Genomic DNA, 27277 nt, shown 5'->3' with positions numbered 1-27277 from the left:
ATCCCCATTGAGTAGGGGTGGGTTGGTGTCAGGGCAGCCATATTAGATCCATGGGACAGGGTAGAGAAGTCCAGAAATAAAGTCACACATGTAAGGTAAACAGATTTTTTATAGAGGGGTGTTGGCACTGGGAGCCCCCGCCCCAAATCTGGTCCTCCTTTCCCCAGCTATGACTAAGGTTGGAGAATTAGTGTTGTATGCAGCTTTGATAATCCTAACAAGGGCAAATGCCTGGGAGCCAGAGCACAGGCGGGTGAGGAAATGGAGGGTGGGCTTTGGGTCAACTGTTTTGATTGCCGTGGCTAGAGCAGAAATGCCCATGAGCTTGAGTTAGTGCCACGACTTAATTGCATGGCAATTAAATGCTAATATGGTTGATCAAAGGAACTGTGTAATTGAAGCATAATAAAATGTGGCATGCTCAGTAAGCAATTGAATTGTCTTCCTAAGGATTTAGCCTGCACCAGGCAGGAGAAGCACGATGTCTTTAACACGTTGTTTGCACAGTTTTGCCCTTTTGTGTTCTAAGGAAGATAGATAAGGTGTTTAATGAACCCAATCTCATAGTTATCATACCTGAAAACCAGATTCATAATTTTATATGAAAAATAAATTTAAGTTTATTTTTAAGAGCGAGAGCATGTGCAAGCTGAGGATGGGCAGAGTGAAAGAGGGGTCAAGAGAGCGAGAGGGAGAGAGAGAGAGAGAATGAATCCCAAGCAGGCTCCATGCTGTCAGCGTGGAGGCTGACGTAGGGCTCAAACCCACAAGCCATGAGATCCTGACCTCAGCTGAAACCAAGACCTGGGTGCTGAATGGACTGTACCACCCAGGCGCCCCAGAAAATAAATTTCTTGAAAAATCGAGGCGTTTGCGTGCCTCATTGCCCAACAGGACCCTAGATGTGTGTGGGGGTGGTGAGGGCCTGGCTTGCAGAGCTGACTCCCACCTCTGTGCCTAGGACACCCTCCCTCTATTCTGCCCTTCACTGCTTGGAGTTCCCTTAAGAGAGAGAATCCAGTGGGTTTGGATGCATTCTCCACTCCTGTTGTTTCCCAATCAAAAAAGGAAACCTGAAGGCTGGGGTTGGGTTAGGAACGTTAGTTTCAAGTTAATGCTGGATTTAAAAATCTAATTTTGTAAGGCATGTGAAATAAACTTTTTAACAGAAAGGAACAATTTTAAGGTTAGAACCTTCCCAATAGTCAGTACTTGATCAGTCTTTTTGATGTTGTCCCTGGCTGCTTTAGTTACGCAGTTTCCAAAATGAACTGGTAAGATGTGGTCCCAGTGCCCCAAATGGCCTGTGGGACTGCCCCTGCTCCTGATGGGTGCTGCCAGCTCTTCAGCGTCAGCCCTGGGGATCCACTAGAGCGTGCTCTCTGCTCAAGGGCCCTGGGAGTGGGTTCAGAAGTACCAGCCCTGCGAGGTAGTGGCCCACCCTCTGGGCACACATGGGGCACACAGCTTCAGGGTCAGTCAGACTTGGGTTGGCTTAGTGGCTTTGGGCCTTTGGGCAAGTCAGTGTCTGAATTTCTGTTTTTCAAGCTGTAAAACAGGGACATATTAATGCTTTCCTTATGCAAGAGTGAGATCTTTGAGGTAATGAGATGATCTAGAAAGGGGTATGTGATGTTTACACATAGGTAACAGATAGGTGTTGCCCGACACATCATAAGATACTAGTTCTTTGAGCTGGGCCCGGGACTTAGCCTGTCACTTAAGCTGTGACTTGTCATCTTTATAATCTGGAGTTCCACATGGAACTGTGTTCCTTTTGCTCCATTAATCCATGCTTGGTACTGTTGGACTCAATCCAGGCTGATGGTTTGGTAGGGTGTCTTGCTTATTGCGGTAAAGTAGACCGTGAGCACCTGGTCACCAAGAAATGCCCTTTCTCTCTCCCACTGGATGCCTCCAGGCCCTTGAACAATTCTGAGAATCAATAAAATGTGTGTAATAGGCACGGAAGAAAACAACGTCTAGAGAATCCTAGTACATGGCGTAAAGTGACACCATATGCTCTGCTTCAGTCTGGAAAAGGTAAGTGTGCAAGTTAAAGTGCACAGATTGACCTAGGGCTCCTTGGTCCCAGATAGTATTACGCTGTTGAAGCACTCGGACAGTCCTTTCCTACGATATTGGTGGAAATCTTACTTTGTGCTGTCTTTGCTGCTTAGTGCCAGGCTTTTCCTTCTGTCCTTAATTAGGAGTGACGTCCAGCCACTGACCCCCTCCTTGTCGTTGTGCTGTGTCTAGATCACATGATGAGGCAGCTACAAGCAGCACTTGGTATCAGTGGTCTGTGAACATGGTACAAAATATGGGCACCTGAGGAGTCTCTTACTCAGCGTTTCATGTTGACACATGTTTCTAAGGGTAAGGGCTGATGAGAATATAGGAACTACCCTATATTTTGTCACAAAAAAAATCCAACACTGTATCCCAAAAGAGTTGGGCCGTGGCTCCAAACCGCCTGCTGGAGGCTTGTGAAAATTTCCTGGAATTCTTTTTCTCCCCCACCCCCCCCCTTTTTTTTTGTTACCAATGCTTGGGTTTCACATTCCATCCCATAGTGCATTCTGTTTTACTGTGAAAATGATAGTCTTCTCAAATATTTTAAGAGGATGGACTTGACATGAAGAGGATGTCACACTGATCTTGTAACTCCCTTACCTGCTGCACACCCCTATGCACCCCTGTGGGAACACCTCCCACTCTTGTCTGCCACTGACAGGAGGTTTTATGGGAGGATGTAGCCATATTTGGTGGAGTTCATCCCTGAATGTAAAGGATCAACCCCAGTTTCACTGATGGATGGACCATTAGGGAATTTCTAGAGATTAATGTAACCAACTGAGGATGAGGCAATTTGTCTTCAAACTGGTCTTTGGAGCTAGGGTGGAATAAGCAACGCTATTTTCCTAGATTTCTTGAGTGAAAACAAGAAAATAGATCTTGAGATGGTCTCTTTTGGGATATCTTTCTGAGAAGCCACCATTTCTTTTTAAATTTTCTTAATGTTTGTTTATTTTTGAGAGCGAGTGAGATCATGAGCAGGGTAGGGGCAGAGACAGAGAGAGGGAGACACGGAATCTGAAGCAGAGCCCAATGCAGGGCTCAAAGTCATAAACCGTGAGTTCATGACCTGAGCTGAACTCAATGGCCTAACTGACTGAGCCACCCAGGCACCCCTCCAAAGAATATGTATTTAAAAATTTTTTTTAAATGTTTATTTTTGAGAGAGAGAGAGAGAGAGACAGACACAGAATCTGAAGCAGGCTCCAGGCTCTGAGCTATCAGCACAGACCCCACCGTGGGGCTCAAATTCATGAGCCATGAGATCATGACCTCACCCCAAGTTGGAAACATAACTGACTCAGCCACCCAGGTGCCCCCTGTGAAGCCACCGTCTTAAAACCACAGTGACCCTGGTTGGTTTTGCACCATCTGTGAGGGGCTCTGACTTCCCTTCCTCCTTGTGGTGCCCTGGGTTTCAGTGTCTGGTCTCAGCTGATTCCTGAAGGAAGTGTCTGTCGTGGCTCACAACTGGAGGCTGAGAAGTACGTGGTTAGTACCCATTTCATGCATGACACACCCATATGGTGCCGCGAGGTCTCTGGATGGTTTGTGTCTGTCATGGCAGTGATCAGTCTTAGCCTTTCAATGGTCAAACAGCTAGATTTCTTTGAAAGAACTTCTAGGGCCCTCTGGCTGAGTATGTTCTGTCTCTTTTCTTTGCGTGGATCATTATCTGGGCATCTCCTGGTTCAGAAAAGTCTCTTGGTTGAAAAAATACTGTTCTATGTTTAACCTTTGCTTTATTTTTGACATACTGATCCTTAGTAGCATGATGACTTTTTCTAGAAAGCTAGAAAGTGTCATAGAAACCTAGATTGCTCTCGAGGCTTGTCAGGCCTAAATCAAGTCCTCTGCCTTTCCGGTGAAGATGTTTATTAATATACTTAGATATAGAGGGTAATTGCTCAGAGACACGACTGCCTTTCGGACTTGATATTTTTCTTCTAAGGGGTGACTTTCGAAGTTCTGTAATTGCATTAGCTTGGTAGACGTAGAACCAACTATTGCTAATTCTTGGGTTTGGTAATTCTAGGAGGGTTTGTTACCCCATATTTACTGAGCACCAGTTTCACATAGCACTTCTGGGCCCTATTTGCATTGGGCACTTGCATGAAGGTAAATAAAATTGGGGGGTATTTGTTGATGTGTAATTTGTCCACAGTAGCTCAATTTCTCGGAAGGAGACCCCATCCTGCCAAAATCTTCTGTACTGCATTTTAGGTTTGGGTCAGGGTGTTTAGGAAAAGGCGTTCTTTGGACATTTGAAGATCTGTATTGCTGTTCTCTTCGGTATGGATTGGTAACATCTGTTTTGTGCATCTAACCTGCAGAATTGAACACTTGGTCTTTCATAAACCTTCCTCTTCCTCATTTTGAGGCCCTTTATTATGGACGGAATGTTTATGTGCTCCCCTACTCTCATACATATTTTGAAACCCTTAACCCCAGTGTGATGGTATTAGGAGGTGAGGCCTTTGGGATGTGATTAGGTCATGAGGGTAGAGCCCTCAGGAATGGGATTAGTGCCTAATAAAGGCACTTACAAAAGTCTGAGAAAATTGCCTCACCCTTCAGCCGTGTTGAGGACACAGCAGGAAGACCATTATCTATGAATCAGTAGATGAACCAGACCCCAAGTCAGCTGGTACTTTGGTCTTGGACTACCAGCCTCTAGAACTGAGATAAATTTCTGTGGACTTATATGCCACCCAGTGTATTTTGTTTTAAAATTTTTAATGTTTATTTTTGAGACAGAGACAATATGAGCTGGGGAGGGGCATAGAGAGAGGGAGACATAGAATCTGAAGCAGGCTCCAGGCCCTGAGCTGTCAGCACAGAGCCTGCTGTGGGGCTTGAACTCAGGGACTGTGAGATCAGGACCTGAGCTCAAGTTGGTTGCTTAACCCACTGAGCCCCCAGGTGCCCCAGAATTAGTAGCTCAAGTTGAGTAAGATGGCCTCTGAGACTCTTGGTTCCCAAAGGGATGACATCTAAAGCATGTTGGCCGCCAGAGTCCTTGTCCACAAGAATGACCTCCTATTCCTGCCTCCTCTCCCTGTACCACCCCCTGTGCAGTCCAGCCAGATTTCCCTTCTACTCCATAGACCTTCGTCCTTTGCCAGGTTTTCCCTTTGCCTGCTGTGCTTGTCCTCCTACTACTAGGTATAAGTGTGTACTTTGTCCCTCAAAGCCCAGCTTCTATGATTCTTCCTTTGAGGAGAGTGTTCTGGTCCACCTAGTACCTGCATTTCAGGTAGGCAATTGTATCTTCCTTGCTTGAGCTTCTATGACTTGTTCTGTCACCACAGTGCTGGTGTCTTTTTGCTTGGTCACAGAGCTCTATGCTCTGTTCCAAGTGGTGGATCTGCTTTATCTCTGGGGAGGGAGGGCATCCGGTAGTCACAGAGACCTGGATTTACTTCTGCCAACCCTGAGCTCTGCCCTCGGGCAAGTCCGTCAGCATTCCAGTTCCCCGTCAGTGAAATGGCCCATTGCTCTTGCCTTACAGGGGGGTCATAAGACACGTAAGGGGCCCGGTGGAGTGTTGGTAACATGGGAAGCACATGATAAATGCTGGTTCTTTGCTTAGTGCCCAGTCTCAGTAGGGTGTGCAAGAAGCTCTGTGAGATAGGCGCTCAGTAAATACGGACTAGCAAACCCTCCTGGAGCCTGGATGGTACTGTGCAGTTAGAGATGAGAGTGGCGTAGAAGCCTGTAGCCCAGGCTGTTGACGCTACCTCTGACTGGCTCTAGTTCATGGATTTTTGTCTTTACTAAGAGCAGGGAATGGTCCAGATCTCTTACTAACTCCCCCCACAACTGAGGTAAAAGAAAGACTGACAGACAACTCCTTCTTAAGGAGTGGGCAGAAATTCCCATTTCAACGTTCCTATAATTTGGAGCGCATACCTTTCCACTTTTTTGTTGAGTCTATATGCACAGCACACGCAATGACTTGCCCCTTTTCCTCTTGTCACAAAACTCCTGAAGGCTATTAGCCTAATAGGCACATAGCGCCAACTGTTTCTCTGTTCTTCTCAGTAGTTCATTTCCCAGAGGCTCTTTTTGAGAGCCAAAGTTTTGAATAGACGATGAATGAGGTTTTGCCTGATTGCATTATGTTGGTAGTGTTATGAAAAAAAAAATAACTAAAACCTTATGCATTGTGTCAGTGAAATCTAATTCTGTTAAATAAGGTCAAATGTGTGACACCTTCCAGAAAGCTCCCCAGGGGTCTCCCTTGAAAAGTATGTATGATATGTTGGGAACAAAGTTTTAATGTGACCTCTGTTTGCCTCGAAGATCTTTCAGAACTTGTTTTAGATGAAGTTCTTTAAGAATGGTAGCTCATTCAGGGGCGCCTGGGTGGCTCAGTTGGGTGGGCGTCCAACTTCGGCTCAGGTCGTGATCTCACGGTTCATGGGTTTGAGCCCCGCGTCGAGCTCCGTGCTGACAGCTCAGAGCCTGGAGCCTGCTTGGGAATCTGTGTCTCCCTCTCTGCCCCTCCCCAGCTCAAGTCTATCTCTCTCTCAAAAACAAATAAACATTAAAAAAAGAATTGAAAAAAAAGAGTGGTAACTCATTGAGTAGTCACTAGCATGTAAATGCAGCCTGATGTTCACGTACTGTTGAAGAGGTTATAGCAGTTCCTGGGTACCACATTTGGCAGAAGATGACCATGGGTTGGGTGTGTTATCTCAAATCAGGGAAATAAATTCTGTGTCATGTTGTGATCATAATTGAAGTGTTAAAAGCGTGGAGAGTTATACATTGCATTTAATCTCTCAGCAGCCATTAGAGTGAGTATTCAACGGGTATCGTCACTAAGTAACTGGCAGAGCTACTGGGGAGTGTTAGTCAGTTGCATCTTTATCCTGAGTGGAATTACTAAACCCGGGAGGCACAAACTTCACCTAAAGAAAGTGAACCAGCAACATGTATTTTTCTCACATGTGACATTTACACCAAGGAGAGCGGAAAGGTAAGTTGGGAACACTGTACAGGGAGGAGCTGGTGTGGTGCTGAGGTTCAGATCTGCCATGTAAGAGCACATGTGACTTTGAACTCCCCACCCACTTGCTGTGTCCTCTGTCAAAGGATAGCTGCAGAGCGCAGGGTCTGAGGCCCATTCTAAGGCCAAGATTTTTATCCAAGTTCTCTGATTTTTTTCATCTTGTGCTTACATCCATATGGTAGACGGCTGTCCTTAGCCTTCTGCCCCCAACCAATGTAATTTTAATTCCTGATAAAAGGAAATTTAATTGCTGGTAAAAGCAATTAGTTACCTGTTGCTGATTTGAGTTCAGCGCTGTCTATGAGATTCATCTATGTCTCTGTTACTATCAACAGTTGGTTCGTCTTTATTACAGGAGAGTAACCTACTGTGTGAATATATCGTGACTGATCCATTTTATTGCCAGTAGAAATGGTTGTAGTTTCCAGATTTTGACGATGCTGAAGAAACAGTGATATGTAGTCTTGCTGCCGAATTTGTTTTTTCCCCTTTTCTTTAAGAGAGAAATACTTCAGGTCCTACTTGTCCAATTTAGTAAGCTTTCTGATGATTAGTTTCACTTAAGGAAGGGATGTGAGAGGTTTGCAAGGTTGTTAATTATGAAGAAGTTACCCTTAGGCTTAACTGTGTAGAACATGCTACCAATGACTGATTACAGAGAAAACACCCATATGCTTTTTAATTTTATCTTCATTGTAACTGCCCTGTATACATGTTTGTGTTCTTAGGTCAGACTCCTGTGAATGATTTTTTTTTTTTTTTTTTTTTTTGGTGGTGGATAGATCGTAAAATAGAAGTAAATCCAGCACTGGGTCTCCTGCGTGGCTCATTTGAGCATCCAACTTCAGTTCAGGTCATGATCTCGTGGCTCATGAGTTTGAGCCCCACGTCGGGCTCTGCTGACAGCTCAGAGCCTCAAGTCTGCCTTGGATTCTGTGTCTCCCCCTCTCTGTCCATCCCCCACTCAAGCTCTGTCTCTCTCAAAAATAAACATTAAAAAAAATTAAAAGCAAAAAAGGAAATCCACAACATACCTGACATGCCTCATTTAGGCACTGTTTGCCTTTTCTTCATACATCTTGGTTTTGCCTTACACCAGCTACACTTGTAACATGTCCCTCCCATGCAGTGCCATACTGAAACCCATGCTTGTCAGCTTCCTTTTCAACTATGTCCTGAGTAGGGGGAAAGGAAGCTCTGCTATGACAGAACCATGGCCCAGAGGTCACCAACAGTGGGACAGAAGAATCCCCAAACTGAAGACAAGAGAATTCCACTGTGCCTTCTTGGTTATCTCGTCCAGCCGTCTCATTTCGCAGATGGAGACACAGGTTTTAGAGAAGTAAAATGAGTTGTCTAAGTAGGACCATGTCTTCCTTGGTTCTGGTTGCAGCTTGACTTCTCTTACTGACTGACAGGGTAAGGCAGTATTCAAAGAGGGCTGAAAAAATGGGGGTGCTCACAATTGATGTATGGTGTTGAGAAATAAGAGCTGATGTTTTCATTTTTTTTGTCCTGCTGTAAAATCTATTCTGTTTAATTAAGTTGTTCATTTTAATTCCAGTAGAGTTAACATACAGTGTTAGTTTCAGGTGTACAATGTAGGGATTCCACAGTCCTGTATGTGACTCAGGCTTATCATGTTAAGTGTATTCTTTTTTTTTTGATTTTTTTTAATGTTTTTATTTTTGAGAGAGAGAGACAGCATGAGTGGGGGAGGGGTAGAGAGAGAAGGAGACACAGAATCTGAAGCAGGCTCCAGGCTTCAAGCTGCCAGCGGGGCTTGAACTCGTGAACTGTGAGAATGATAAGTGTACTCTTAATCCCCTTCACCTATTTCACCCATCCCCCACCCACCTCTCCTCTGGTAACAGTTCTCTAGAGTGAGGAGTCTGTTTCTTGGTTGGTCTTTCTCTCGCTCCTTTGTTGCCTTTGGCTCCTTTGTTTTGTTTCTTAAATTCTGCAACTGTGTGAAATCATATCATATTTGTCTTCGTCTGACTGACTTGTTTTGCTTAGCATTATACTGTATAGCTCCATCCATGTCATTTGGAAATGGAAAGATTTCATTCTTTTTTATAACTGAGTAACATTCCATTGTATGTGTCTACCACATCTTCTTTATCCATTCATCAGTCAATGGATACTTGGGCTCCTTCCATAGTTTGGGGATAACGCTGCAATAAACATACAGGTGCATGTATCCCTTGAAATTAGTATTCTTGTATTGTTTGAGTAAATCCCCAGTAGTATGATTACTGGATCATAGGTTAGTTCCATTTTTAACTTTTTGAGGAATCTCCATACTACTGTCTAGAGTGGCTGCACCAGTTTGCATTCCCACCAATGGTGCAGGAGGGTTCCTTTCTCTCAGCATCCTCATCAACACTTGTTTCTGGTGTTGATTTTAACCAGTCTGACAGGTGTGAGGTGATAGCTCATCGTGGTTTTGATTTGCATTTCCCTGATGATGAGTGATACCAAGCATCTTTTCAAGTGTCTGTTGGCTATCTGTAATGAAATGAGAGCTTTTAAATCGGGTTCAGCAAAATGTGTGATCTTCCCATTCTCTCCTCTAGGCAAATGACACACAGAATCCTGCCCTCCTGGCTTTGTGTCCTGAATGTTGTCACGTGGGTTGTGCGTTTATTTTGGTCCTATTCCTATTCTGTGAACATCTAATTGGGAGCTGTGCTGCTCTCCCTGAAATTCTGAATCTCACTCAAGATTGGCTTTGACTACCAATAAGATACAATTTACCTGTCACAGGAGGGAAGACATTGACTTTATGGAGTTGTTACTGACCTCCAGTTATTTCCGTTCCTTTGATTTACCCTTGGGATGCATGCCTGCTTGGAGACAGCTGCTACTGTATGGATTTCACTTCCAGCCTCCTATTTCTTCCCCTGGTTGAAGGCCTGATGTCCTTCTGCCTCCCATGCCATCAGTCTCTGCTTTCCTGGCTTAATTGGACAGGGGTTCTGGCAGGCGGAGCTCCTTTGCCTTACATTATGCATTCATTTTGATTAGCTGTGCCTAGCATCATTTTGGTAGCGGTAAGTTTTTGAGCATTTTGTGTGGAGTTTCAGGTTGGAGGTGAAGTCATCAATTAAGTGATAAGGAGGAACAATTGTGTATTGAGAAACCTGGTCCTGAGTTTTTCTGTAGAGATGTGGAAAGAGAGGAGGAAACGTGGGTTTCATGTGGACCATCAAGTAATGGTATCGCTCTGATGCTGGAGCTTGGAAGATAGTGTGGACTGCCCCCCTCCCCCAATACACCAGGTGGGCAACTCCTCACTGGTACTGTTTCACTAGAGATCAGAGATCAGTGAAGACGGGTGATTGAGCTAGTCAGATTTTGGGGGGAGGGTTAATGATGGAGGTACACGTTTTTGCAGCCAAGGACAGCAACAGAGATTGTTACTACTAATTTGGGGTATAATGACCTCATTCCTCCCATTTTATCCCTTCAGTGTTCCCTATCCCCCACCCCCATTGCTGCATCTGTGCCTTACCTCTTCTAGTTGGTCCAGCCTTACTGCTCTTGAAGGCTAAGCCCTCCACTTTGTCGTGTGTGTGTGTGTGTGTGTGTGTTTTAATGTTTTTAATGTTTATTTATTTTTGAGAGAGACCGAGTATGAGCGGGAGAGGGGCAGAGAGAGAGAGAGGAATACACAGAATTGGAAGCAGGATCCAGGCTCTGAGCTGCCAGCACAGAGCCCGACATGGGGCTCGAACCCATGAACCGTGAGATCATGACCTGAGCCAAACAAAGTTGGACGCCCATCCAACTGAGCCACCTAGGTGCCCCTGTGTGTTTTAATTTTTTTTTGTTGTTGTTGGTGTTGTTTTGTTGGTGTTTTGTTTTTGTTGTTGTCTGTTTGTTTTAAAACATGTAAACTGCTCTCCGTGGAAATCAAAGTAAAGTTCGAAGTTTTCAGTTTGGAATAAAATGGGAGGTTTCATGTTTTTGTTTGGAAAAAAGACTATTGAATTCATATAGAAACAAAGATGCCCCAAGCAAAAATGTTGTTCTTCTCCTTTTTCAATTTGTTAGGGGTTGTGGTTGTTTTCCCCACCCCCTTTTGTAGGGCAGTGGAGAAAAATGAAGTGGTGATTGCTGTTTTGTAATGAATCTAATTATTCCTCTCTCCAGCGTTTTAATTTTGTGCCTATTTACTTTTTAGCAAAAATAACTTTGGCCTGGAGGTTGTTTGGAGATTCTACTTAGATTCTAATTTTGTTAAAAAGTCAAACATACAGCTAGTGTTATTATGAGAAAACTAGGAGCTTCCTGTCTTAGCCAATTTCCCACTGTGAAAAACAAACAAACATGTTCACTCTTCTTTGGAACACAGTGATTTGATGGTACAAAGGTTTACTTTGCACCGTTTGTTGAGCAAATGGATCCTCTTTTTCTCTTGTTGCTGAAGCAATGATGAGAGGCCCCGTAGCCTTCTCCTGGCTTACCTAAGTTCATAGTTCGATTTTCCTGCACACAGTCCTTGAGCTATTGAAACCTCTGTTTTCTTGTCTGGAAAATGGGAGTGATGGTTTTTCCTATCCATCACGTTGCTCTGAGCCCTGACATTGGCCTAGCACATCGTGAAGACTCATTAAATGTCCTCCTTTGAGTTGCTTATGTCTAAGGCAGGAAGGCATATAGGGCTTGGGTTGGTAGGAGCATGGCTTTTGGAGGCCATAGTCTTCGGTTCAGATCTCAGGTCACTAGCATAGGATACTGGGTAAGAGCTGAAACTTGGTTGAGCCCCAGGTTTGTAAACGACGTTATTACATTCCTGTCTGCCTCATCAGAGTGTTGGAAGGACCAATTGGGATAATGCATGCGAAAGCATGGCACACAGTAGAGAGCCACTGTTGGTGTTGTCTTTTTAGTGCGGGATAGAGTGTAATGCTGAAACACGATGGGGTGCCTCAGTCAGTTAAGCGTTGGACTCCGGCTCAGGTCATGATCTCATGGTTTGTGAGTTCGGGCCCTGCGTCGGGCTCTGTGCTGACAGCTCAGATCCTGGAGCCTGCTTCGGATTCTGTCTCCCGCGCTCTCTGCCCCTCTTCTGCTCACGTTCTGTCTCTCTCAAAAATAAACTTAAAAAAAAAATTAAGATTTACTGGGCACTTGTGCCGCCCAAAGTTCTAAGTGGGGTTAGTAGTATTAAGCCTCATAAACATTGTCAGAGGTAGTTAATATTATTCCCATCTTAGGGATAAACTGAGGCATTAAATGATGAAGCAACTTGGTGAAGGTCCTAGAGCTGTACCTGGAGAGCTGGGTGAGCTCAGCCTGCAGGCTCCAGAACATACTGTAATGACTACAACTGTGCCTGTTAAACCTGCTACATGGGCCTGATGAGCCCTGTTAAACCCCCTTGTCCTGACTTGGCTTTTTGTATAAAACACACCTCACTGCCACACTGAGTTGGTTGGCCTAGCACCCTTGGGTGGGGCGGGGGGGGGGGAGGTATTTCTCACTTATGTTTATAAATATCTCATAAGGATTCATAGGAGCCAAGTGAAGGGAGTCTTGGCCTGGGCCAGGTTGCTTTTTCTGTTACTGCTCACGCCCTCATTTGAAGCTGCTACCCTAGTGCCTCGTCGCACGAGACAGTGAGGGAATTGGCTTCCTGTTCCTTTTCAATTTAAATGATTAGCAGGATATGAAGATAGCATATTAAATCAGCTTAACCTTGGAAGCTCTGCCTCTCTGCAAAATAGAGAATTGAAAATTGAGGACTCCAGTATCCTTCTGTCTTGATAGGCTGATTCGTGAAGGGTAGGCCAGTTGCTAGGATCAGTCTGGGAAGCAAAAGTGATGGGGGGGGGGGGGGGGGAAACAGGAAAGTGGCAGGGGCACAGCCTGTAATTTGTTGCAGCTAGTTTCTGTTTGATGGCTGAAAGCTGTAACATTGGCTACATGATGTTTAATAAGGTATCATTTCTGGAAGGAGTGTATTGTGCATATGTGAAGTTGAAATACTATTTCCAAGAAAATGTTCCTCAAGTTTTAAAAATCTTTCAGTCACTATTTAAAAAAAGGAGAAAGAAAATGTTGAGCCAAGAACTAAGGAATACATGCCATCTTTTTTGGGAGAATCTCAAGTATCGGCTTTGGTAGAATTACATATCTCCCAAAGTTGTGTTCCTTAATTGTCCCTTCTGAAAAGGAATGGCCCTTGTCTACCTCCCTGCTTTTCGGAAGAATCTGAAATTTCTTTCCGAAGTTTGTTGAAGGTACGAGGGCTGAGCAAGTTACATGTGCACACATAAATGTTTGTATACAACACTCACAGAAACTTTCTGAAGTGGCTAAAAAAAAAAAAAAAAAAGACCCTGAAAGCTTCTGTCATGAATGGAGGAAGACAGAGAATTGTATATAGCTTTTATTTCTACCACTCTGTTGGCAGTGGGACAATAAATCAAATCTTTCTTCAAAACATGAATTGTAGTCACAGTGCAGGGATCAAGGAGGTGGATGGAAAGGTGACCATAAACGTTAAGTAGGAAAAGGAGCATCAAATTGTGTATTTAAGAGGTTCAGTGTTCAGTTGGTAGTTGATTTAAAAGTCCCATCTATTGTAGACCTTCTACTTAATACTGGGGTGGGGGAATGGACTTGGATGAATAGCCTGCCTTTCTGAGCCTGTCTTTGCTCAGGAAGTGCGTTAGAAATACCCACCTCCTAGAGAAGGTGTAAAGCAGCAGCTGGATTGATACAGATGAAGAGTTTGTACACTTGGACTTGACATATCACAGGTGTTCGCTGAATGGTAGTTGCCATGTGCACGGAAAATGCTTGAAGTCCTGTTGGCCAAATAGTTGACTGGAGTTACTTTGGAGGTGGGTCCCGGGAATGGAAATGGGTTTGAATTGGTTCCACCAGACTGTTAAACCTTAATTAGCTGGAAAATCAGAAGGATTAAAATATGACTGAGATAGGATGCTTCATCAAGTAATCTAATCTCTTTGATGACTTTCTTTTCACTCCTACTGCGTGAACTTGTTGTCGAATGTCGACCTCTGTGCTCCAGAGCTGGAACTGGTAATGCGAAGATAGAGTCTGGGATGCAAAACAACCAGGGTTTTATTGTTTTACTGGACAGAGGAGGCTGCAGCAGCCTAAGGCCTTCAGGATTGCCACCCCTGCCCCCCAGAGGACAGGACTAGCCGGGGGGCTCTAAGGAAATAGAGATCTGGCTGGCTTCAACAGGTATTGTGTGTGAGCTGTTAGCCTTGTTTGTCATGTTTTCAGGGTGTACAGAGTTCCTGAAAAAAGGCTAAGAAGGGAGGAGAGGAGGTTTGCAGAAGAGAGGGGAAAGGTTACTTATTTAAGAATTTTTTAATGTTTATTTTTTTATTTTTGAGATAGCGCGAATGGGGGAGGGGCAGAGAGAGGGGGAGACACAGAATCTGAAGCAGGCTCCAGGCTCTGAGCTGTCAACACAGAACCCAACACAGGGTTTGAACCCACAAACCGTGAGATCATGACCTGAGCTGAAGTCAGATGCTTAACTGACTGAGCCAACCAGGTGCCCCAAGGTTACTTGATTTAAAATAGAGCTTCCTTGAAGCATGAGTGCAGCCGTTTTGATTTTTTGTTCAACTTTATGCTTTTAAGCGGTTTTAATTTTGCTAGGATAGGGCATGTTAATTTTGTATGGAATTTAGTTTTTGAGATGACTGTATGTTAATTTCTTGGCCTACTTTGTCCTCACCAGGGTGTAGGGTTAAATTACCACTTGCCCTGGTGGCTTGTTTGGGAGGAAGGAGAGCGCGTTGCCTCTTGAAGCCAACACCTTCTTTTTGCTGTCATTCTTTTAGTCCCTCACACAGGTTGACAGTGATTTGAATTCTGGGCCAAAGGTATTGAAACACCTGAAACTTGAAGGGGGAGGTGACCATAAGTGGTTTCTCATACTTATTCGTGTCTGTGTGGTGGTGTTTGAGGAGAGCAAAGAATGAGGGCCCTGGAGTGAGGTCAATGTGGCCCATTATGAACACATTACTCAAGTGCTTGCATTGGGATCAGTGACAAATGGTGAGACCCTTAAGGAATAGAGAAACCGGGGTGTCTGAGTGGCTGACATCTCCCTTTTATGTAAGAGGAAAGATAATAAGAAATACAGAATCTACGTCGGGGCACATGGGCGGCTCAGTCAGTGAAGCATCTGACTCAGGTCATGGTCTCGGAGCCTGGGTTGGAGCCCGCTTCTAGGTCTACACTGTGGAGCCTGCTTGGGATTCTCTCTCTCCTCCTTACCCACTTGTGTATGCTCTCTTTCTCTGTCTCTCTCTCTTTCTCTCTCTATCTTTCTCTCTCTCTTTTTTTTCTCTCTCTTTCTCTCTTTCTGTCTCTTTCTCTCTTTCTCTCTTTCTGTCTCTTTCTCCCTCCCTCTTTCTCCCTCCCTCTTTCTCCCTCCCTCTTTCTCCCTCCCTCTTTCTCCCTCCCTCTTTCTCCCTCCCTCTTTCTCCCTCCCTCTTTCTCCCTCCCTCTTTCTCCCTCCCTCTTTCTCCCCCCCTCTTTCTCCCTCCCTCTTTCTCTTTCTCTCTCTCTCTCCCTCTCTCCCTCTCTCTCTCCCTCTGTCTCTCTCCCTCTTTCTCCCTCTCTCTCCCTCCCTCTGTCTCTCTCTCTCTCTCTCTCTCTGTCTTTCTCTCCCTCTCTCTTCCTCCCTCTCTCTTCCTCCCTCTCTCTTCCTCCCTCTCTCTCCCTCCCTCTCTCCCTCCCTCTCTCTCCCTCCCTCCCTCCCTCTCTCTCCCTCCCTCTCTCTCCCTCTTTCTCTCTCTCTCTCTCTCTTTCTCTCCCTCTCTTCCTCTTTCTCTCCCTCTCTCCCTCTGTCTCTCTCCCTCTGTCTCTCTGTCTCTGAAAATAAATTAACTTAAAAAAATTAAAAAGAACCTGTGTCAGTAAATGCTGGGGAAATGTTTTTGGTGGGGGATGCCAGCTATAGAGTTGGTTGGTTTCTAGAGTTCATCAAGGGATTGGTTTCCAAGTAAGATTTGAGGCTGCTTAGCAAGGTCTCATGAATGAAATGCGGGTCAGCTTAACATGGTGCTGCCCAGCCAGTTGTGTGGGCAGGTCTGTACCAGATCCTGGCAGCCAAACACAGCACCCTCCTGCACACCCTGTGGTCTTGCTGTTAGCTGTTGGCGGTGTATTTGGGGCCGAAAACCTTTTTGCAGGATTTTTTTTTTTTTTAAGCAGGGGTGGTTATTTTGTTTTTCTTTCCTAAAATTATTACTTTTTTATATTTTAAAGCAAATGAGTGACTTGGTAACCCCTGAGGCTTTCTAAAAATGTTCTTCTGTTTGGCAGGTTTCCTTGCTAGTTTATTCTGCCTTTTTTTGTTGTATTTTCCTGCAGCTGACATTTTCAGGACAGAATGACTCCCAAGCGTCAATTTCAGAGTTCAAAAGCCAGAGAGGAAAATTGCATCTTCTCCCTCTGATGTGCAATTAACTTTGACTTTGACAAAGATTTCGCTCTCCCCGCTGGGATGTGGGAGAATGTTATAGAGGATTTGGAAACTGTTAACAAAATGAATGGTCTGCCTTGAAATTGCTTTCACACACACATCCCACCCCCCTCCCTGCCCCGCCTCCAAAACACAAACATACACACAATCCCATGGGTTCCAGGGTCAGGGATAAGCCTTCACAAGTTACCTGCAGTTGAGGAAGGTAACTCTTAACTGCTTTAAATAAGCCAGGTGTTTCTCAGAACCAGAAGTATATAAAGTGTATCATTGTGCAACTGTTTCAACACAGTCCTCAAGCCAACAAGTAGAGGAAATCTATCCCAGAGAGGACAAGGTAGACTGGGCAATTGCAATGAAGTTGGGGACATGGAGTTTTGAGCTGTCATGTGAGTTACCATTCTTGGTGAGGTATGGACGAGGTAGTTGTCATCCTGTATTTAGCCATCTTTTAAGCCCTGAAATAAACACTGTGGATAAAACATCTGCTTCCTCCCACACCCCATCCTAACACCTGATAGACAGGTCACAGGGTTCCACTTCCATATTGATAAATAGCTGGCTGATCTTAGGTTGTAGACCATTTTATTAGCAGCTAGCATTTTGAGAGAAGGGCACTATGCTACGTGTATTAGATGAATTGTATTAGTTCAGCCTCTGAGGAACTGTGATGTTCAACGAGGTATACATTACTTTTTAGGGATGAGAAAACAGGTCTTAGAGCAGGTGATGGAGTTGGGGTCTCACACGCAAGTCTGCCCGGTTTCTGAAGCTGCTTGTAAAATAAAATCGGCCACACTGTATATGGGGTACATGTAATAATTCTAACACTTGTTAGCCCTTAATACGTAGTTTCTCATATACAGAGAATGTAACTGAATGCCACAGGGAGAAATTGACAATGCCATGGCATAGTGGGAGAATGTGTTGTTAGTAATTGAAATATCAAGCAAACAAGAGTAAGATGTAGCAACTTAATTTAGTGGAAATGCTTGGAACAGCACTCCAATAACTGGCACGTATTTCACACGAAGAGCACACCTGGAAAGTGGCCGTGGGTACCTTTCAATAAATTTTAAAGAGTAAGTACTGTATGGATTACTTAAAAAAAAAGGGGTGGGGAAGGGGCAGTTAGAAATTAAAGACTAAAGGCAAGTGAATTGCTCAGTTCTCTGGTGGTGAGGTAAGCGTGGATTCTTTAGCCATATTGAGCATACAGACCTCAGGGAAGAGCTCACAGTCTTGCTGGGGACCTGGAGGCAAAAGCAGTAGGGAAGCGAGTCCGCCACACCCCCTCTCCCCTCTCCCCTCTCCCCTCCCCTCCCTCTCCCCTCCCTCCCCCCCCCCCCCCCCCCCCGCACCAGGTGCTGCTTCTATTTGCTTTCGAGGGGCTGAGGGTGTAGGGTTATTTGACACACACTACTCTCTGCTTCCCGGTTAGGCATTTTGTAAATACACATCCCTACCCTGATAGTCTCTTAGGAGGGAGAGCCCTTAAAACCACCTGGGACTCCTTGTTTATGGGAATTCTGGGCCGTTCCAGCATTCCTGTGCTCTGATAACCTAGCCTTTTCTATGCAGGGGAATTAAACTGTCTTGTTGGTACATAAATTAAAATCATTGCCTTTTAAAGACTGTGAATAGGAGCTCTGTAAATGGAGGGATTTTATATTCCAAGTGATTGTTCTAATGGAATACTTGCCATCCTCACAGGGGTGTGTGGTGGGAAGCGATTTTGGCTTCCTCACGGGAGCTCAGTGGTGCTGAGGCAGAGTGGCCTGGAGAGAGAACCCAGGCTTGAGAACCTGGGGGAACTCTTCTCCTGGGACAAAAGCCAGTTGCTTTTCTCTGAGCCTCAGATACGACTTGACACACACCTTGACTTTAAACTCCTAAGGAATAGATAAAATCATGTAACTTAGACAGCCTTGTGCCTGTCATGAGATGCCAGTCTGATGTCATTTGAAGTCATGGTTGTCTATACCTTCATTCGGACCTCTGGCTTTAGAATTTGCCATCAGTTGGGTTGTGTTCATATGTGTATTATATGTTTGCTTCTCTTTGTTAATTTTTGTTGATGTTTATTTTTGAGAAAGAGCGTGAGCAGGGGAGGGGCAGAGAGAGAGAGAGAGATGGGAAGACACAGAGCATGAAGCAGGCTGCAGGCTCTGAGCTGTCAGCACAGAGCCTGACATGGGCTTGAACCCATGAACCGTGGGTTCATGACCTGTGCCGAAGTCAGACGCTTAACGACCTGAGCCACCCAGATGCCCCTGTTTGCTTTTCTTGATGGATTTTTACAGATGTTTGAAAAACTTTGGTAAGATCTGGAAGTTCCAGTCTGTTTCTGTTGCCCATGATGGGTCTCCTAATCAGGTGAATAGAGAAGAGCTTAGAATCCAAAGGATTTCACGTCAGAAAGTATCTGCCTTCATTTTGTACTCAAGGGGGAAAAGAGACCCTCAACGCAAATGACTGATGTCAAGTCATAAGTTGCTGGAAAGGATGAGAGTAACAATGTTGTAGTCCTCACTCTAGCTGCCACCGTGGTGTTTGTGTGCATTAGTTCATGTTAGAGCTTCTTTACAAGAATGCTGTCGCTGTTCCAGTTTGACATGTAAGGAGGCTGGGTCTTGGGGAATGGAAGGCACGTGCTCAAGGTTGTATGACTCTTGTTCTATTCTGTCTGGCTATAAATCTTTTTTATCTAGAACCCTGCCCTGCCTCTTGGCTATGTTCGATCTGCTTCTTACAGCTAAGTTGCTAAATCCAGCCATGTGTCCTTAGGTGACACATCTTCTCATACAAAATGAGGGGGATATGTACAACGTTCTCAGAACTCCCTGGAATGTATACCCATCTTTTAGAGATGATTTAAAAGCACCATGTGAGTAACCTGTGCTTACGAGTTTGTGACTCGGTTCCACTAGCATTGATTGAATATATCCCCGTGTTCACTTTGGAAATGGGGTCATTTGCCAGATCCTTAGGGACCTCCCCACCCTCTTTGTCTGGACATATTTTCTCGGGCCATTGGCAGAACTGTGCTTGAGGTTAGGACCATTTCTTTTCTGTGGTGATGTCTGAGTTCAGTCGAATCTTCTCAGGTATGAGAAATGGTGAGAATTGGCTCATTCTGCTTTTTCTTGCCGTTTTAGCTTCCTGTACTTGGTTTTTTTATTGTACCTTTCGTAATAGCGTATCCCTTGTGCCTTGCGGGAAATGGGACCCGGGCTTAGTTACATTTGTGGGCTGTTTTGCCCAAAGAGACCCCTGGCGTGGTTGAAGGGATGTACTGACTGAGCCCCAGGGGGGGTGGTATCTCCCCAGGTGCTGTTGGTGTTCAGCAGAGCTGAGGCCTCCCGGATGTCACCGTCCTCTCTCAGCACTCAGCACCACTGCCTTCTCTGTCTACATCGCGGCCTTGCCATCCTTCCGAGGCTTGCTGATCCTCTGTGTCCTCAAGACTCTCTGTGGTGTGGTGTTGGGCCCGTACCTGTGCTGCCAGTGGGAACTGCTGGAAGAGAAGTTGGGAGAGGAGCATTCTAAAGGCTTTCGTTCTTTTTTTTTTTTTCTTTTTAAAAAAGTGGTTAAATGTTTATAAGAGAGGGAGGAAGGGAGAGGGAGACAACATGTGCAGGGGAGGGGCAGAAAGAGAGGGAGAGACAGAATCTGAAACAGGCTCCAGCCTCTGAGCTGTCAGCACAGAGCCCGACGCGGGGCTCAAACTCACGAACCATGAGATCATGACCTGAGCCGAAGTCGGACACCTAACCAACTGAGCCACCCAGGTGCCCCGCGAGGCTTTAGTTCTGCATTAATGCCAGAATTGGGCACGAAGGGTGGTCAAGAGTGGCAGTGATGGGCTTGGTCAGGTAGACTGTGCATTTATTATTTTCTCTTCTGTCGATACTCAACAAATGGAATAAACAAAACAAGGGGAAAAATCCATATCTGTTTTTCTAATGAGTATGAAAACACTGGTGCATTGTCTTGAGACACGGATGCATGTACATGGGTAACCATCGTTCTTGGGTACTCTGGCTGCTGGTCTGCACGCATGCGTTCCTCGGGCTATGCTACTGCGTTTCCTCAGGGTCCCCTTCAAGGCCCAGGGAAGCCAACACCAGGACCCAGGAGTGGCCCCTGCTGTGGGGTGGCCTGGCTCATTACAGTGGTCTCAGAGAATCTTCCTGCAGTAGTTTCATGGACTTCATCTGCTGGGTAGGGTCCCTCAGATCTTAAAGGTGTCCTGCCTCCAAAGGGAAGTAAACACTTAGAACCTCAGGTCTCCATCAACTAGGATGCTGTCCAAATGAATCTCTGACAGACTCTGTCCCAAGTGATTTCTGGTTCTCTTGGCCAGTTTGATAGTCGTGTTTCTGTGTGGCAGGTGATGGAAGGGTTACAGACGCCGGCTCCGGTCGTCAGGGAGCTTATCCTGTATGTGTGCAGATGAAGCAATGAGTAACGGAAGACTTGGACCGTGGTGTTAACTAGACTTAAGTATATGTGTGGGTATTGCAGTACGCGTGACGTACAGCAACAGATGGCCTGTGCAGAGTCCATTACACCCTATATGTGCATCTCCGGTGTATAGACTTGTGTACATATGCAGGCACGTGCACCCATGCCCTTATGGTACCAAAGAGACCCCGAGCCATGAGCTTCTTTTTGATTCTTGGGAAGGCTTCAAGGGAAAGTTCTAGGGACATGGGTGTTGGGAATGTGGGATGGATTTTGGACCCTTGGTGAGGAGCGCATCCTACAGCTGGTACAACTAGGGAGGCTGTGAAGTGTTGGGCGCTAGAATCTGGAGTTTTCTTTGGATTCTGCAGAGAGCATTTTAGGTGATGTTGACTATATGGCAAGATTTGGTCTCTTCTGGGAGGGACGCTGAGTGTTCTGACGAGTTGAACTGGGACCTTTGGCCTTGTACTGCTGGGGATGGGGATAAAATTCTCATGCTTCTGCCTCAAGAAACCACTGGCCTGTATTGTTTTTTTTTTTTCTTAATTTCTTTTCTTAAAAGAAATTTCTTGAAAAACTTTTTTTGAATGTTTATTTTATTTTTTGAGAGAGAGACAGAGACAGAGTGTAAGCAGGGGAGGAGCATAGAGAGAGGGAGACACAGAATCCAAAGTGCAAGCTCCAGACTCTGAGCTGTCAGCACAGAGCCTGACACAGGGCTTGAACTCACCAACTGTGAGGTAAGTCAGTTGCTGAACTTAAGTCAGGTGCTTGATCTATTGAGTCACTCAGGTGGCTTTAAGACAAACCTTACTTAAGGAAGAATCCACCTGGCTTATCACTTGTTACTGTGTACAGGTGTTTGAGCACAGCAGGAGGGTCACTGCACTCTAATATCTCTCAGGGACAGAAGTGACCTCACATCCTTGGGGAAATAGTAGTGAGTCAGTCCCAAAGATGAACTCCTGCCTTGGGAACCTTGCAGAAAACTTCCACCTTGTTCCCACAGTTGAGATAGGAAGATTCGGACAGATTTTATTTCAACCTGGAGTTCACAGAGATTTATAGCTGAGTATAGTAAGGCTTTAACTCTTGCTTCATGGGCTGGCTTTTATCTTGTGGGTTTTAACCACTGCCCGCCTCTTTTTCTCAAAGAGAAAAATGTGTTTTTTGTTTATCTTTGTAGAAGTATAAGGCGATCATTACTGAATTCATACAAAAGTGGAAGAATAAAATAGTTACTCCAAAACCCACAGCAATTTGTCATTTTGATAGATTTCCTTCTAGTCTCTTTCGGTGCATATTTAAAAACTTTAAAAAAAATTATTTTTGAGAGAGAGATAAAGTGCGACCAGGAGAGGGGTAGAGAGAGGGAAACACAGAATCCGAAGCAGGCTCCAGGCTCTGAGCTGTCAGCACAGAGTCCGATGCGGGGCTCCAACCCACGAACCATAAGATCATGACCTGAGCTTAAGTCAGACGCCCAACCAACTGAGCCACCCAGGCACCCCAACATTTAAAAACTTATTTCTCCAGATTATAAAAATAACGTGTAAAATATAACAAATACTTTAAACACAACATGCATGTATTTACCTTGGAGACAGTTGTTAATATTTTAGTGCTTTTCCTAGAGTTGTTTTTTGTTGTTGTTGTTGTTTTTTTACTTTTATTAAGTTTTATTTAAGTTCTCTCAGGTTCAAACTCATGGGCCTGAGATCAAGAATTTCATGGCCTTCTGACTGAGCCAGCCAGGCACCACCCCCTCCTTAAAGTTTTTTTAGTAGATGTTTGCATACTTGGAATAAAATTAGGAAATTTTTAATACAGTTTATATTTATATTTTTATTTTCCAGTTCATATTGGCAATGCTTATGTTATTTCAAATTGTGTAAACGTGGTTTAAACTGATACAGCCACTTCAGTGGCTTTATCAATTAACCTGATCATTTGCTATATTTGTAGTGGTGGAAAATTATCCTGATGGTATGGTAGGCTCTGAAGACATTATCTAAGAAGTCAAAATTGGGCCCCCAGACCAAATTAAAGTGTTGAAATTAATTCAGTTTGTGTCAATCTCAATACACAGTAAGAAGGAAGGAGAGAGATTAGGTTAAGGCATGTAGGTTCAGCAGGATAGGTGGACCACAGTACTTGTATCCTGGCTTGGGTAGTGTTCGTATATCCTGTGTATTAGCCATCATGCCCTTCCCTGATGATGTGATTACAAGGACAGAACTGAGAATGAGCCAGAGGGCTCAGAAAACAGAAGATTCTTGGACCCCATACACTTGGTCTGTTGCAGGAATTCAGGAGGAAGCATTCCTGGCCACATGTGTCTCTTATCAAAGCTCCTGTTGAACATCAAGAGCTTTTCTTCTCCCATAATACACCAACTGGGCCATAATGGGTGTCACCAATGGGTGACCATATTTGGGTGTTTGCTCAAGAATACTGGGTGACCACTTGGTCATTCTGTCCCTTCCTATCTATGTTCAGTGCGTGTGTGTTCTACTTCTTTGTAGCTACCACGTCACACAAGCTGTGTGCTTGTTTACCCTCTGTAAGTCACGTATCCTGTAAGTTTCATCCATTCATTCTCTTCTTCTCTGTAGCAGAACTGAGTATTATTGAAAGGCATGACCAACACCCATTGTACTTGTTCGCATTGTTTAATGATGAGAGGTAATACTTCAACAGCCATCTTCGTATAAAAAGCTTTTTCAGCATTCTGGGACAGATTGCTAGAAGTGGAATTACATGGGCTGAAGGAATATTTTCAGGGTTTTTAACAAGTACCGTCAGATTGCTTACTTGAAGAGAGATGTAGGGGAGAATGGGCTACAACTTAACACCTAGTTGGTTTCTTTCACACCACCCTGTTTCCAATCTCTGCCTCTCTTAGTTATTGTTATTTTTATTTTTTCCTGAATAAGCAGAGCACAAATGGGGGGTAGATATGTGGTGGCAGTAATTCTTCTTCCTGCATCTGTCACGTACCTTCTCTCAGGCAGCTTCTCCTATGTTTTATGTGTCTGTCCAGAGATAAACTAGGGGTAGACAAATGTGCAAGTATGTGTATATTATTATATACAACTATATTTTAAAAAAATTTTTAATGTTTACTTTTGAGAGAGACAGCACGAGAAGGGAAGGGGCAGAAAGGGAGACACAGAATCCGAGGCAGGCTCCAGGCTCTGAGCTGTCATCACAGAGCCCGATGCAGGGCGCGAACCCAAGAACTGCGAGATCATGACCTGAGCCGAAGTTGCACGCTTAACCAACTGAGCCACCCAGGTGCCCCACAACTCTATGTATTTTAAAGCACAGGTGATCACATACTGTTTACTTCCGAGTGTTTTGCTCTATATTTCATGGGTCTTTGCATATCAGTACTTAGAGAACTGCCTATTTTTTTAAAATTTATTTTCACTTTAGAGTGTGTGTGCATGAGTGGGGGAGAGTGCAGAGGGAGGAGAGTGAAAGAATCTTAAGCAGTTTCCAATGCCCAGCACAGAGTCTTACATAGGGCTAGATCCCATAACCCTGGAATCATGACTTGAGTTGAAATCAAGAGTTGGATGCTCAACCAACTGAGTTCCCCAGGCTCCCCTAATGGCTGCTTAGTCCTCTGTCATGTGGATGCATCATAACTTCCCTTGTTCTCTATTGATAGATATTTTTTTCGTCTCTGATATTTGGTGGGTTCTTAACATCCATGAATAAATAGTATATGGTGTATACATAAATTTGTCTATAAAGTAAAATCCTAAAAGTAGAACTAGAGATTTTACAGCTTGATGGACAACACCAAATTTTTCTCCTTCAAGGAAAGATGTAAAGGAATTCTCCTTTCTCCAATCCTGTATCCATACTGTTAGACTTTTTGATCTCTGTCTTTCCAACAGATGAAAAAGTGTCCTGCTGTAGTTTTAATACGTGTTTTTCTTATCAGTGGGATTGAACATCTTCTCAAAGAACTCCTTTCCTGACTTTCCTTGTTGCATGGTCATACTTTGATGCCATTGTTGTTGTTGTTGTTGTTAGGTTATTGGTCTATTTATTGTTCATTTGTTGGAAGTCTTAAGAAAGTTCTTTATTGTGAGAGTTGCAAGTAATTTTTCCTAGTTGATCATTGGTCATTGAACTAATATATAGTGTGTATTGCATTGAATATTTGAAGAGATTTTTTTTAATGTTTGTTTACTGTGTGTGTGTGTGTGTGTGTGAGAGAGAGAGAGAGAGAGAGAGAGAGAGAGAGAGAGAGAGAGAAGTGGGGAGGGACAGAGAGGGAGACCCAGAATCCGAAGCAGGCTCCAGGCTCTGATCTGTCAGCACAGAGCCTGATGTGGGGCTCGAACTCATGAACCATGAGATCATGACTTTAGCTGAAGTTGGATGCCCAACCGACTGAGCCACTGAGGCGTCCCTGCCATGTACATTTTTAAAAAGGAGATGGAGTTGAATTTATTCATCTTTCCTTACATGGCTTACAGTTTCTGTGTTCTACTTGGGCATTCCCCACTCAACGTGGAAACCTGAGACTTCCGTCTCCTCTACCCCAGTGCTAAAATGGATTTGCTATTCGTCTCTGAATCATTATCTCCAAGCTGAAAGGGATTCAGGGATCTGTAGCTTAGGTGGGGCCTCAGGTGAGTCTCCTGAAGCCAGTCCATTTAGGAATCATCTGAGAGAGATTGTGGCTGTCTCCCAGGTGATGAATGACCCAGGTTTACTTAATGGAAAGAAGAGTCTAAGCTACTGGGAATAGTTGGAAGCTATGTGAACTTTCATCAGGCCATTGGCATGATAGGTGGTGCTCATACAAAGCCAGCTGCCCAGCACAGCCCCTTGCAGCATGTGTGATTTACCCTCTTGGCAGTCATGGCCCTATCTGGTAAGTAGGGCCCAGAACAGCCCCTGAAATACCCTACAAAAAAGGGACCAAATCTCTGCTTTTCTTTTTTTTTTCTTTTAAGAACATTGCTCTTCACATGGTAAATACTGATTGGGCAACAGGACCATGCTTGCTTGTTCTTTGATTTATGTGGATTGGATGCCTTGATTTGAGCTGACAAACCTTGAATGTGGGGTCTTAGTCATGGTTGCTTACCTGCTGTATGATCTTGGGCAAAGCACTCAGCTTCCTTGATTGGATCTTCCTCAGAAAATGAGATATATCGATGCTGCACAGTTGTGAAGGTAAGATGAAGTAATGAGTCTGATGGTTCTCCTTCAACTGTACCTAGGCCAGGTGGGTACTCGGCCTCAAAATTTTAGGTGTTCAGGGATCCATTCAGAGAGGTTCGTTAACTGTGTGACCGCTTGGGCCCAGGACCATGTGTTTTGAACGTTGACAAGATTGTGAAGCAGATGGTCTGTGATTCTCACGTTGTGCAGCTTTGAGGTGGGCGAGTCAGGGAAAGCTGGTGGGGCTGTGTTGCTTGGGGTCTGTCTGCTTCCCCTTCCCCTTCCCCTTCCCCCTCCCCTTCCCCCTCCCCCTCCCCTTCCCCATCCCCTTCCCCATCCCCTTCCCCCTCCCCTTCCCTTCCCTTTCCTTCTGACAGTGATCCATTTGGGTCCAATTTTCATTTAGTTACGAGCTCTAATTCAAATTTTTAGACGGTAAGGATTATTTTACACATACATTTAGAGAGACTAAGATAATTAGCTGATTTTTGTTCTGAGAATATTCTTCTTCCTCACCTCATTAATTATTGAACAAGAAAGTTTGCCTCCTGTGGGCAATGCTTAGAGGATTTAAATCATGACAATATTTATGTCTTTATGGGTGTTTGCTGATATTAGCACCAGGCCTACCCGCCATCCTGGCACTCTGCCCAGGCAGGGAAGTTGGTCTTTATGTCCTGCAGTCTGTGGGCAGCTGTTCAGGACGACCCCATGCAGTGAACCTTGTGAATTACTAGGAGTTAGTGATGTGACAAGATCCCCATTCTGGTGGCTTTGAGGTTTAGGTGATTGACTGTGTGCTTATGATGTGAACCAAAATGTTTGCTGTTGGTTTTGATTAATGGGGCCTGGGTCCCATTTTAATTACCAAAGGGAAGATCTCGAATAGTAGGTAATGCCTGTGGTCAAAATGTTTTTTCTACCTAACACTTGTTTATTCATTCGGTTCTGAGATCTGAGAAAAACCTATCTACCTAAACACCCTGCATTGGCCAATACAATCTAGCAATGTTTGGTCAGAGTAGACATTA

General features: G+C 44.5%; 1 protein-coding gene and 1 long non-coding RNA gene across 11 annotated transcripts in view; one reads left to right on the top strand and one right to left on the bottom strand.

Annotated features, from left to right (window-relative positions):
- TLN2 (talin 2) overlaps positions 1-27277 on the top strand; it is a 433652-nt gene that overhangs the window by 100434 nt on the left and 305941 nt on the right. The gene's annotated exons all lie outside the window — the stretch shown is intronic.
- LOC128315925 (uncharacterized) lies at positions 715-14393 on the bottom strand. Its single transcript, XR_008299134.1, has 3 exons — positions 13793-14393; positions 2158-2303; positions 715-1935 (listed from the first exon to the last, which is right to left on the bottom strand). It is a non-coding gene; the product is annotated as an uncharacterized LOC128315925 (long non-coding RNA).

Source organism: Acinonyx jubatus, chromosome B3, assembly GCF_027475565.1.
Source record: "Acinonyx jubatus isolate Ajub_Pintada_27869175 chromosome B3, VMU_Ajub_asm_v1.0, whole genome shotgun sequence".
NCBI lineage: Eukaryota > Metazoa > Chordata > Mammalia > Carnivora > Felidae > Acinonyx > Acinonyx jubatus.
Note: the sequence above shows the minus strand (reverse complement) of the source record. Positions and strands in the feature narration are given on the sequence as shown.